Here is a 12,008-nt window from a genome sequence, read left to right as displayed (position 1 = left end):
TATGTGATTTGCTGCAGTAGATCCCAAGGCACAAATTCCATAGGTGATGTAAAGATAGATTTGAGAGTAGTACAGAGTAAGTATATTGTTCTGAGGTATGTAGTAATGTATCCTAGAGAGGATACCCACTGTTTTGAAGACCTTGGTTATGTGCTGAGTGTAGGTGTTGAATTTTAAATTACCATCCTCGACAATTGCTGGTTCTTGAGAATTTTGTCCTGCAGTGGTTGGTGAGATATAGGTCCTTGAGAGTTGGCTATTTTATGGTGTTTGGTGAGATATTGCCTAATAGCAAGATAGACGTATCCCTGCCATTGATGAAGGCATTTCCAGGGACAGTACTTGCTAAATGGCCTCTTCAAGGGTGGATTCTTGATGATGGTGAAGGGCTCTCAGCCCAAAGAATTGGAGCTACCCTTCCCTTCCTTGGATCAAGCCTAACTGCCTCCTATTTACCAGGCATTGTATGATTCCAACAAGTTTAGTGTGTCCCCGTGAATACAATAATAATCACTCGGTGGGATTATTAAAGTGTAAATAAGTGAACATGTGACGAGGTCAGTGGGAGATGGCCGAATTGTTAAAAAAAAAAAAAAATTGATGTGGCTACTGATTTTATTTTGCAGAGTTCAACAAATTAAAAGAAATTCTAATATTATATTTTTAGTCATTTATTAGATCAGGGTTAATATTTTATTCAGTTATTCCAAAATATTAAATCTTTCGACAAACTGGCCGTATCCCACCGAGGCAGGGTGGCTCAAAAAGAAAAACGAAAGTTTCTCTTAAAGAATTTTGTAACATATGCAGGGGAAGGGGTTACTAGCCCCTTGCTCTCAGCATTTTAGTTGCCTTTTACGACATGCATGGCTTACGGAGGAAGAATTCTGTTCCACTTTCCCAGAGGAAATAAACAAAAACAAGAACTAGTAAGAAAACAGAAGAAAACCCAGAGAGGTGTGTGTATATATATGCTTGTACATACATGTGTAGTGTGACCAATTAATTCCACATACATAATATGAATTTAAAGTACATTTAGCAAACCAGTTCTCCACATAAATGTATATTGCGCATCATGTAATAGAGAACTTGCATAAAGTGAAGAAAATAATGTAGCTAATGAAGTAACTTATAGTGGAATGAGGTAATAAAAGGAGGGATATATAGTGCTTTATGTTCACAGTCATAGAAAATATAAAAATAATAACAGTAAGAGATAATTATTATTTTTTATCATCACACTGGCCGATTCCCACCAAGGCAGGGTGGCCTGAAAAAGAAAAACTTTCACCATTATTCACTCCATCACTGTCTTGCCAGAAGGGTGTTTTACACTACAGTTTTTAAACTGCAACATTAACACCCCTCCTTCAGAGTGCAGGCAATGTACTTCCCATCTCCAGGACTCAAGTCCGGCCTGCCGGTTTCCCTGAACCCCTTCATAAATGTTACTTTGCTCACACTCCAACAGCACGTCAAGTATTAAAAACCATTTGTCTCCATTCACTCCTATCAAACACGCTCACGCATGCCTGCTGGAAGTCCAAGCCCCTCGCACACAAAACCTCCTTTACCCCCTCCCTCCAACCTTTCCTAGGCCGACCCCTACCCTGCCTTCCTTCCACTACAGACTGATACACTCTTGAAGTCATTCTGTTTCGCTCCATTCTCTCTACATGTCCGAACCACCTCAACAACCCTTCCTCAGCCATCTGGACAACAGTTTTGGTAATCCCGCACCTCCTCATAACTTCCAAACTACGAATTCTCTGCATTATATTCACACCACACATTGCCCTCAGACATGACATCTCCACTGCCTCCAGCCTTCTCCTTGGTGCAACATTCATCACCCATGCTTCACACCCATATAAGAGCGTTGGTAAAACTATACTCTCATACATTCCCCTCTTTGCCTCCAAGGACAAAGTTCTTTGTCTCCACAGACTCCTAAGTGCACCACTCACCCTTTTCCCCCTCATCAATTCTATGATTCACCTCATCTTTCATAGACCCATCCGCTGACACGTCCACTCCCAAATATCTGAATACATTCACCTCCTCCATACTCTCTCCTTCCAATCTGATATCCAATCTTTCATCACCTAATCTTTTTGTTATCCTCATAACCTTACTCTTTCCTGTATTCACTTTTTTCTTCTTTTGCATACCCTACCAAATTCATCCACCAATCTCTGCAACTTCTCTTCAGAATCTCCCAAGAGCACAGTGTCATCAGCAAAGAGCAACTGTGACAACTCCCACTTTATGTGTGATTCTTTATCTTTTAACTCCACGCCTCTTGCCAAGACCCTCGCATTTACTTCTCTTACAACCCCATCTATAAATATATTAAACAACCACGGTGACATCACACATCCTTGTCTAAGGCCTACTTTTACTAGGAAATAATTTCCCTCTTTCCTACATACTCTAACTTGAGCCTCACTATCCTCGTAAAAACTCTTCACTGATTTCAGTAACCTACCTCCTATACCATACACCTGCAACATCTGCCACATTGCCCCCCTATCCACCCTGTCATACGCCTTTTCCAAATCCATAAATGCCACAAAGACCTCTTTAGCCTTATCTAAATACAGTTCACTTATATGTTTCACTGTAAACACCTGGTCCACACACCCCCTACCTTTCCGAAAGCCTCCTTGTTCATCTGCTATCCTATTCTCCGTCTTACTCTTAATTCTTTCAATAATAACTCTACCATACACTTTACCAGGTATACTCAACAGACTTATCCCCCTATAATTTTTGCACTCTCTTTTGTCCCCTTTGCCTCTATACAAAGGAACTATGCATGCTCTCTGCCAATCCCTAGGTACCTTACCCTCTTCCATACATTTATTAAATAATTGCACCAACCACTCCAAAACTATATCCCCACCTGCTTTTAACATTTCTATCTATATCCCATCAATCCCGGCTGCCTTACCCCCTTTCATTTTACCTACTGCCTCACGAACTTCCCCCACACTCACAACTGGCTCTTCCTCACTCCTACAAGATGTTATTCCTCCTTGCCCTATACATGAAATCACAGCTTCCCCATCTTCATCAACATTTAACAATTCCTCAAAATATTCCCTCCATCTTCCCAATACCTCTAACTCTCCATTTAATAACTCTCCTCTCCTATTTTTAACTGACAAATCCATTTGTTCTCTAGGCTTCCTTAACTTGTTAATCTCACTCCAAAACTTTTTCTTATTTTCAACAAAATTTGTTGATAACATCTCATCCACTCTCTCATTTGCTCTCTTTTTACATTGCTTCACCACTCTCTTAACCTCTCTCTTTTTCTCCATATACTCTTCCCTCCTTGCATCACTTCTACTTTGTAAAAACTTCTCATATGCTAACTTTTTCTCCCTTACTACTCTTTACATCATCATTCCACCAATCGCTCCTCTTCCCTCCCGCACCCACTTTCCTGTAACCACAAACTTCTGCTGAACACTCTAACATTACATTTTTAAAACTACCCCATACGCCTTCGACCCCACTGCCTATGGTCTCATTAGCCCATCTATCCTCCAATAGCTGTTTATATCTTACCCTAACTGCCTCCTCTTTTAGTTTATAAACCTTCACCTTTCTCTTCCCTGATGCTTCTATTCTACTTGTATCCACATCTACCTTTTACTCTCAGTGTAGCTACAACTAGAAAGTGATCTGATATATCTGTGGCCCCTCTATAAACATGTACATCCTGAAGTCTACTCAACAGTCTTTTATCTACCAATACATAATCCAACAAACTACTGTTATTTCACCCTACATCATATCTTGTATACTTATTTATCCTCTTTTTCTTAAAATATGTATTACCTATAACTAAACCCTTTCTATACAAAGTTCAATCAAAGGGCTCCCATTATCATTTACACCTGACACCCCAAACTTACCTACCACACCCTCTCTAAAAGTTTCTCCTACTTTAGCATTCAGGTCCCCTACCACAATTACTCTCTCACTTGGTTCAAAGGCTCCTATACATTCACTTAACATCTCCCAAAATCTCTCTCTCTCCTCTACATTCCTTTCTTCTCCAGGTGCATACACGCTTATTATGACCCACTTTTCGCATCCAACCTTTACTTTAATCCACATAATTCTTGAATTTACACATTCATATTCTCTTTTCTCCTTCCATAACTGATCCTTCAACATTACTGCTACCCCTTCCTTTGCTCTAACTCTCTCAGATACTCCAGATTTAATTCCATTTATTTCCCCCCACCGAAACTCCCCTACCCCTTTCAGCTTTGTTTCGCTTAGGGCCAGGACATCCAACTTCTTTTCATTCATAACATCAGCAATCATCTGTTTCTTGTCATCCGCACTACATCCACGCACATTCAAACATCCCAGTTTTATAAAATTTTTCTTCTTCTCTTTTTTAGTAAATGTCTACAGGAGAAGGGGTTACTAGCCCATTGCTCCCGGCATTTTAGTCGCCTCATATGACACGCATGGCTTACGGAGGAAAGATTGTTTTCCACTTCCCCATGGACAATAGAAGAAATAAAGAAGAACAAGAGCTATTTAGAAAAGGCGCTGTATAGTCCTTGTGGCTTAGCGCTTCTTTTTGATTATAATAATAATTAGAAAAAGGAGAAAAACCTAGATGTATGTATTTTTTTTTTTTTTTTTTTTTTTCAACAAGTCGGCCGTCTCCCACCGAGGCAGGGTGACCCAAAAAAGAAAGAAAATCCCCAAAAAGAAAATACTTTCATCATCATTCAACACTTTCACCACACTCGCACATTATCACTGTTTTTGCAGAGGTGCTCAGAATACAACAGTCTAGAAGCATACACATATAAAGATACACAACATATCCCTCCAAACTGCCAATATCCCAAACCCCTCCTTTAAAGTGCAGGCATTGTACTTCCCATTTCCAGGACTCAAGTCCGACTATATGAAAATAACCGGTTTCCCTGAATCCCTTCACTAAATATTACCCTGCTCACACTCCAACAGATCGTCAGGTCCCAAGTACCATTCGTCTCCATTCACTCCTATCTAACACGCTCACGCACGCTTGCTGGAAATCCAAGCCCCTTACCCACAAAACCTCCTTTACCCCCTCTCTCCAACCCTTTCGAGGACGACCCCTACCCCGCCTTCCTTCCCCTATAGATTTATATGCTTTCCATGTCATTCTACTGTGATCCATTCTCTCTAAATGACCAAACCACCTCAACAACCCCTCTTCTGCCCTCTGACTAATACTTTTATTAACTCCACACCTTCTCCTAATTTCCACACTCCGAATTTTTTGCATAATATTTACACCACACATTGCCCTTAGACAGGACATCTCCGCTGCCTCCAACCGTCTCCTTGCTGCTGCATTTACCACCCAAGCTTCACACCCATATAAGAGTGTTGGTACTACTATACTTTCATACATTCCCTTCTTTGCCTCCATAGATAACGTTTTTTGACTCCACATATACCTCAACGCACCACTCACCTTTTTTCCCTCATCAATTCTATGATTAACCTCATCCTTCATAAATCCATCCGCCGACACGTCAACTCCCAAGTATCTGAAAACATTCACTTCTTCCATACTCCTCCTCCCCAATTTGATATCCAATTTTTCTTTATCTAAATCATTTGACACCCTCATCACCTTACTCTTTTCTATGTTCACTTTCAACTTTCTACCTTTACACACATTCCCAAACTCATCCACTAACCTTTGCAATTTTTCTTTAGAATCTCCCATAAGCACAGTATCATCAGCAAAAAGTAACTGTGTCAATTCCCATTTTGAATTTGATTCCCCATAATTTAATCCCACCCCTCTCCCAAACACCCTAGCATTTACTTCCTTTACAACCCCATCTATAAATATATTAAACAACCATGGTGACATTACACATCCCTGTCTAAGACCTACTTTTACCGGGAAGTAGTCTCCCTCTCTTCTACACACCCTAACCTGAGCCTCACTATCCTCATAAAAACTCTTTACAGCATTTAATAACTTACCACCTATTCCATATACTTGCAACATCTGCCACATTGCTCCTCTATCCACTCTATCATATGCCTTTTCTAAATCCATAAATGCAATAAAAACCTCCCTATCTTTATCTAAATACTGTTCACATATATGCTTCAATGTAAACACCTGATCTACACATCCCCTACCCACTCTAAAACCTCCTTGCTCATCCGCAATCCTACATTCTGTCTTACCTCTAATTCTTTCAATTATAACCCTACCGTACACTTTTCCTGGTATACTCAGTAAGCTTATTCCTCTGTAATTTTTACAGTCTCTTTTGTCCCCTTTCCCTTTATATAAAGGGACTATACATGCTCTCTGCCAATCCCTAGGTACCTTCCCCTCTTTCATACATTTATTAAACAAAAGTACCAACCACTCCAACACTATATCCCCCCCTGCTTTTAACATTTCTGTCATGATCCCATCAGTTCCAGCTGCTTTACCCCCTTTCATTTTACGTAATGCCTCACGTACCTCCCCCACACTTACATTCTGCTCTTCTTCACTCCTAAAAGATGGTATACCTCCCTGACCAGTGCATGAAATTACTGCCTCTGTTTCTTCCTTAACATTTAAAAGTTCCTCAAAATATTCTCGCCATCTACCCAATACCTCCATCTCCCCATCTACTAACTCCCCTACTCTGTTTTTAACTGACAAATCCATATTTTCCCTAGGCTTTCTTAACTTGTTTAACTCGCTCCAAAATTTTTTCTTATTTTCATTAAAATTTCTTGACAGTGCCTCTCCCACTCTATCATCTGCTCTCCTTTTGCACTCTCTCACCACTCTCTTTACCTTTCTTTTACTCTCCATATACTCTGCTCTTCTTATAACACTTCTGCTTTGTAAAAACCTCTCATAAGCTACCTTTTTCTCTTTTATCACACCCTTTACTTCATCATTCCACCAATCACTCCTCTTTCCTCCTGCCCCCACCCTCCTATAACCACAAACTTCTGCCCCACATTCTAATACTGCATTTTTAAAACTATTCCAACCCTCTTCAACCCCCCCACTACTCATCTTTGCACTAGCCCACCTTTCTGCCAATAGTCGCTTATATCGCTTATATATATATATATGCATGTGCGTGTCTGTGAAGTGTGACCAAAGTGCAAGTAGGAGTAGCAAGATATCCCTGTTATCTAGCGTGTTTATGAGACAGAAAAAGAAACCAGCAATCCTACCATCATGCAAAACAGTTACAGGTTTCTGTTTCACAGTCATCTGGCAGGACGGTAGTACTTCCCTGGGTGGTTGCTGTCTACCAATTTACTACTAATTACTGTGTGCTGTATAACCCTTGTGGTTTAGTGCTTCTTTTTTATTATAATAATAATTTTAATTACTGTATTTTCCAGCATATGAGGCGCACGAGAATAAGAGACATAAGGTGATGTTTCCAAGCAGTCATAACGTAACATTAGTAAGCAACTGCTGAAGTGTAACACAAAGCCTATCCTTGACCCTGACATTGAGCATATAAGGCACAAGCTGATTTTTCCAAGACTTTTTCGGGGAGGAAAGGTGTGCCCTATATGCCGGAAAATATGGTAAATTTTCTCGTTTGGTCCCATCAAACTGCGGCGCTTTGATACTAGTGAAGGATTCCCAATATAAGAATTGGGGCTGCCTTCCTCTTCTTCCTTGAATCAAACCTGTTTATCTCCTAAACCCCAGGGGTATAAGCCCTATGGGTTCAGCACTTCCCCAAAACTACTATAGTAATTTGAATTTGGCTTCATTTTGTTTCAGAGGCTGTATCTTTTTATATATGGCTCCATTCTCTCTAATAATGACATTCATTTAAAAATGTGTAGCCAAAAAAAAAAAAAAAAAAAAGCTTTGGGTATGAGCAATCCAGTATGCACACTTTCAATGAGATTCTGCTGTATGACTTGTGGGTTTAGTTCTTAGTTTTGATTATACTAATAATATATGAAATCTTATGGTTGGCCCCTTCCAAGGGAGGGTATCTATGCTGGCTGGTTAATGATTCTTGATCAAAAGAATAAAAACTACCCTTATTATATGATCCCTATGGGTTTACTGCCAGATCAACCAGGTGGGGGTTTGTGAAGAGATGTTGGAGTAATTAATACACACATTGTATGTCTTGGAGGTGTATAATAAGAGTCTAGAGGAGTGGACCCACAAGCTTTGGTTTGTAAAATCTATGCCTAGCAGGAACTGACCGCAAGGCCTCTGGCCTACTGCTCACATGTGATGGGTCTTGTGATGTCACGGCTAGCATGGAAGCATATCTATAAAGTAGCTGGGATTATCTAAGTACGTATATACAACACAGTACAAGTAACACTACTGACAGTAGCAACAGCCTGGTTGATCAGGGTTGGGCTGCAGGAGTAGGAAAACTCAAGAAACCTGTCAAAGGTACACCATGTACAGTATATCTACAGCTGGTTTTATATTTAGAGGTGCACCAAGCTAAAATTAAAAGGACACCTAAAATAAACATGAATTTTATATATTAGACGGAGATCTGTTAGAAGAAATCCAAGATATTGTAGGGAGGTGCTTGATGCTGAAGGCCTTTTGGTACAAGAAATTGGGGCTACCCTCACCTCCCCTTCCTCAGATCAAACATGATTGCTTCCCATTCCCTAGCCATGTATGGCTCCTTTAGGTTTAATATTTCACCACATGTATGAGTGGCAAAATCCTTCAAGGGTTGCTATGATACCAGTCAATAGCTCTTGATCCAAGGAGCTTGAGCTTCCCCTCCTTAGATTAAACCTGATTACCAAGCACTGTACGACCTCAGTGGATTTAGAGCTTCCCCATGGGTATCCCATTACCAAGGCACAGTATTTTCCTTACTGGTTTTATGCTTTCTGTGATTATAATGTATGAATGAGGATGGGAAGGTTCAGTGTGTGGGAGAGGGTGGGTGCTGTATGTGGTTCTTGAGGCTTAATATTGCAAGATAACTAGGGTGCTAACTTTGCTCCTCCAACTTCACCTGGTAAAACCCTCAACATGTGTCAACTACTAATACTGCTTTGTACATGTGGAGAGGGACATGGGAACCCATGTCAAGTGGTACAGGTTATGTGGTGGATTTTCCTCTAGCAACAGGCACTTAGGTACTTAAAATCTATTGTGAGCCAGGCTAACCATTCTTTGAGACCAAAAATTATGGCACACCGTCAGTGGCCTCACCTGCCAGTAAAGGTGGTATCACCCCTCATGATGTGTCATCATCCAGCTGCTACTTGACATTCATCTCCAAGTGTGTAGGTATCAATTCACGTATGTAGCATGCATATAGTTTAATGCCAAGTGCCATATTGATGTGGTGGAGTTCTTCATCATTGGCAGATCAGATTAGATTTTACCACCGAAGTGGCTAGTTTATTGCGCACCCCATATCCATCCTGTGGACGGTAGCGCAAGTGCATATGGACACACAAAAGGCCTAGGAATATTTGAATCTATATCTACATATCTACAGTTCACTTATCTGTTCACTTATATATATATATATATATATATATATATATATATATATATATATATATATATATATATATATATATATATATATATATATATATATATATATATATATATATATATATATATATATATATATATATATATATATATATATATATATATATATATATATATATATATATATATATATATATACAGTGGACCCCCGCTTAACGATCACCTCCCAATGCGACCAATTATGTAAGTGTATTTATTTACGTAAGTGCATTTGTACGTGTATGTTTGGGGGTCTGAAATGGACTAATCTACTTCACAATATTCCTTATGGGAACAAATTCGGTCTGTACTGGCACCTGAACATACTTCTGGAATGAAAAAATATCGTTAACCAGGGGTCCACTGTATATATATATATATATATATATATATAAAGTTATTATACTGTATCTATTCCTCAATATGTGGACAATTAAGCACATTGTGTTCAAGACAGTGACCATATGTCTGACCACTTAATTTGCATTTAGTTTGATGTGTGTCTCCCAAACTGCCAGAAGTACTTGTAACTAAGCCTAAGCCTGGCCGCTACAACATCAGTCAGTCTGTTCACATTGCAAGTTGCTCCATAAACATACTTATCTACGTTCATGTTATCATAGTGGATTATAGATCTACTCAGACTTCTAACTGCATTCCTGTAACAATAATTTTCATTATTTACTTCTCTCCTAATATTATTCCTAATGCTAGACACAGAGATACCAAAGTTATATTCTACATCATTGGCAGTGTATCTCAGGTTGTAGATAAGTGAAACAAATACCCAGGTCGTTTTAAATATTGGATAAACAGCTATATGAATGGTTGTGACTTGGACCTGTCTAGCATAGACCAAGAAGCCTCCTGCAGTGATCCTACATTTTTATGTTCTTATGCTGAATGTTGAAGATAAGAAGTGCCACCCAAAGCATGCTTGCACTCTAGATACATTCTCGGTCAATTCAAATAGGGTTGTCTGGCCATGTTGGCAGAGGGAAAGGGGGTCACCTGTTCCACACTGCCCCTCTCTTCCAGGGAAGCAGATATAGATGGTGTATGGTAAGAGAATTTCTGGTTTATCAGATCCAGGCCTTTGTAGGCTTAAAGTAACGAAAAATGTCCCACATTTAGTGCAGACTTTCTGCTTGGGCTCACTAATTTTTGGCTGTTTGACCCATACAAGTTTAGCACCTTATTAATACATATAAGCCCTGTTAGGTAAGACACATATGCAACAGTTAGGTATCTTTATTTCGAAACGTTTCGCCTACATAGTAGGCTTCTTCAGTCGAGTACAGAAAAGCTGATAGAAGCTTCTATCAACTTTTCTGTACTCGACTGAAGAAGCCTACTGTGTAGGCGAAACGTTTCGAAAAAAAGATACTTAACTGTTGCATATCTGTCTTACCTAACAACCTGTCGGTATTTTATACCATTTGAGTGTTCACATATAAGCCCTGCTTATACAGCAGGTTAGGCCACCGTGGCCTGGTGGCTAAAGCTCCCGCTTCACACATGGAGGGCCCGGGTTCGATTCCCGGCGGGTGGAAACATTTCGACACGTTTCCTTACACCTGTTGTCCTGTTCACCTAGCAGCAAATAGGTACCTGGGTGTTAGTCGACTGGTGTGGGTCGCATCCTGGGGGACAAGATTAAGGACCCCAATGGAAATAAGTTAGACAGTCCTCGACGACGCACTGACTTTCTTGGGTTATCCTGGGTGGCTAACCCTCCGGGGTTAAAAATCCGAACGAAATCTTATCTTATCTTATCTTAGGTTCCAGGCTACTGCTGTAAAGTGAAAATCGCTAGAATAGGGCTCATGTTCCAAGGCACCTTGATGTGTAGGGCTCTTTATCCAAAGCACCTTGATGTGTAGGGCTCTTGATCCAAAGCACCTTTATGTTAATGTCGGGCTCTTGGTCCAAGTTTCCTTCAAGGAAATGCCTATAATGCTGGTATAAGGATCTTGATCCAAGGGATTGGTGCTCTCATCCCTTTCCCGTATCAAAATGATTACCTTTCACTCCATAGGCGCTGTATAACCCCTACAGGTTTAGCGCCATCCCATAAATAATAACAGCCTGGTTGATCAGCCCTGAAGCACTGCGAGGCCTGGTCATGGACCAGGACATGGGGGTGTTGACCCCCGAACATCCAGGTATAAAAATGAAAATTATTTCCTTTCAAAGCTTACGTGTAGTTTACATAAAAAATATAATAATAATAATAATTCGTATGATGATACTAGTCTGGGTTACAAGGTACAGTGGATACACTGTATTTAGGAGTTCTATCATAAATATATCTTATCATAGTAAAATATATAAAAAAAATAGATACATCAGCAGCATCACCGTGACAGTTGCTATGACTCCTCCCATCCTCTAATCTAATGAAATCGTAAATAAAATAAATTTTATGTCACAGATT

Source organism: Cherax quadricarinatus, chromosome 54 (genome assembly GCF_038502225.1).
Source record: "Cherax quadricarinatus isolate ZL_2023a chromosome 54, ASM3850222v1, whole genome shotgun sequence".
In the NCBI taxonomy this organism is placed as follows: domain Eukaryota; kingdom Metazoa; phylum Arthropoda; class Malacostraca; order Decapoda; family Parastacidae; genus Cherax; species Cherax quadricarinatus.
This window is presented reverse-complemented; position numbering follows the sequence as displayed.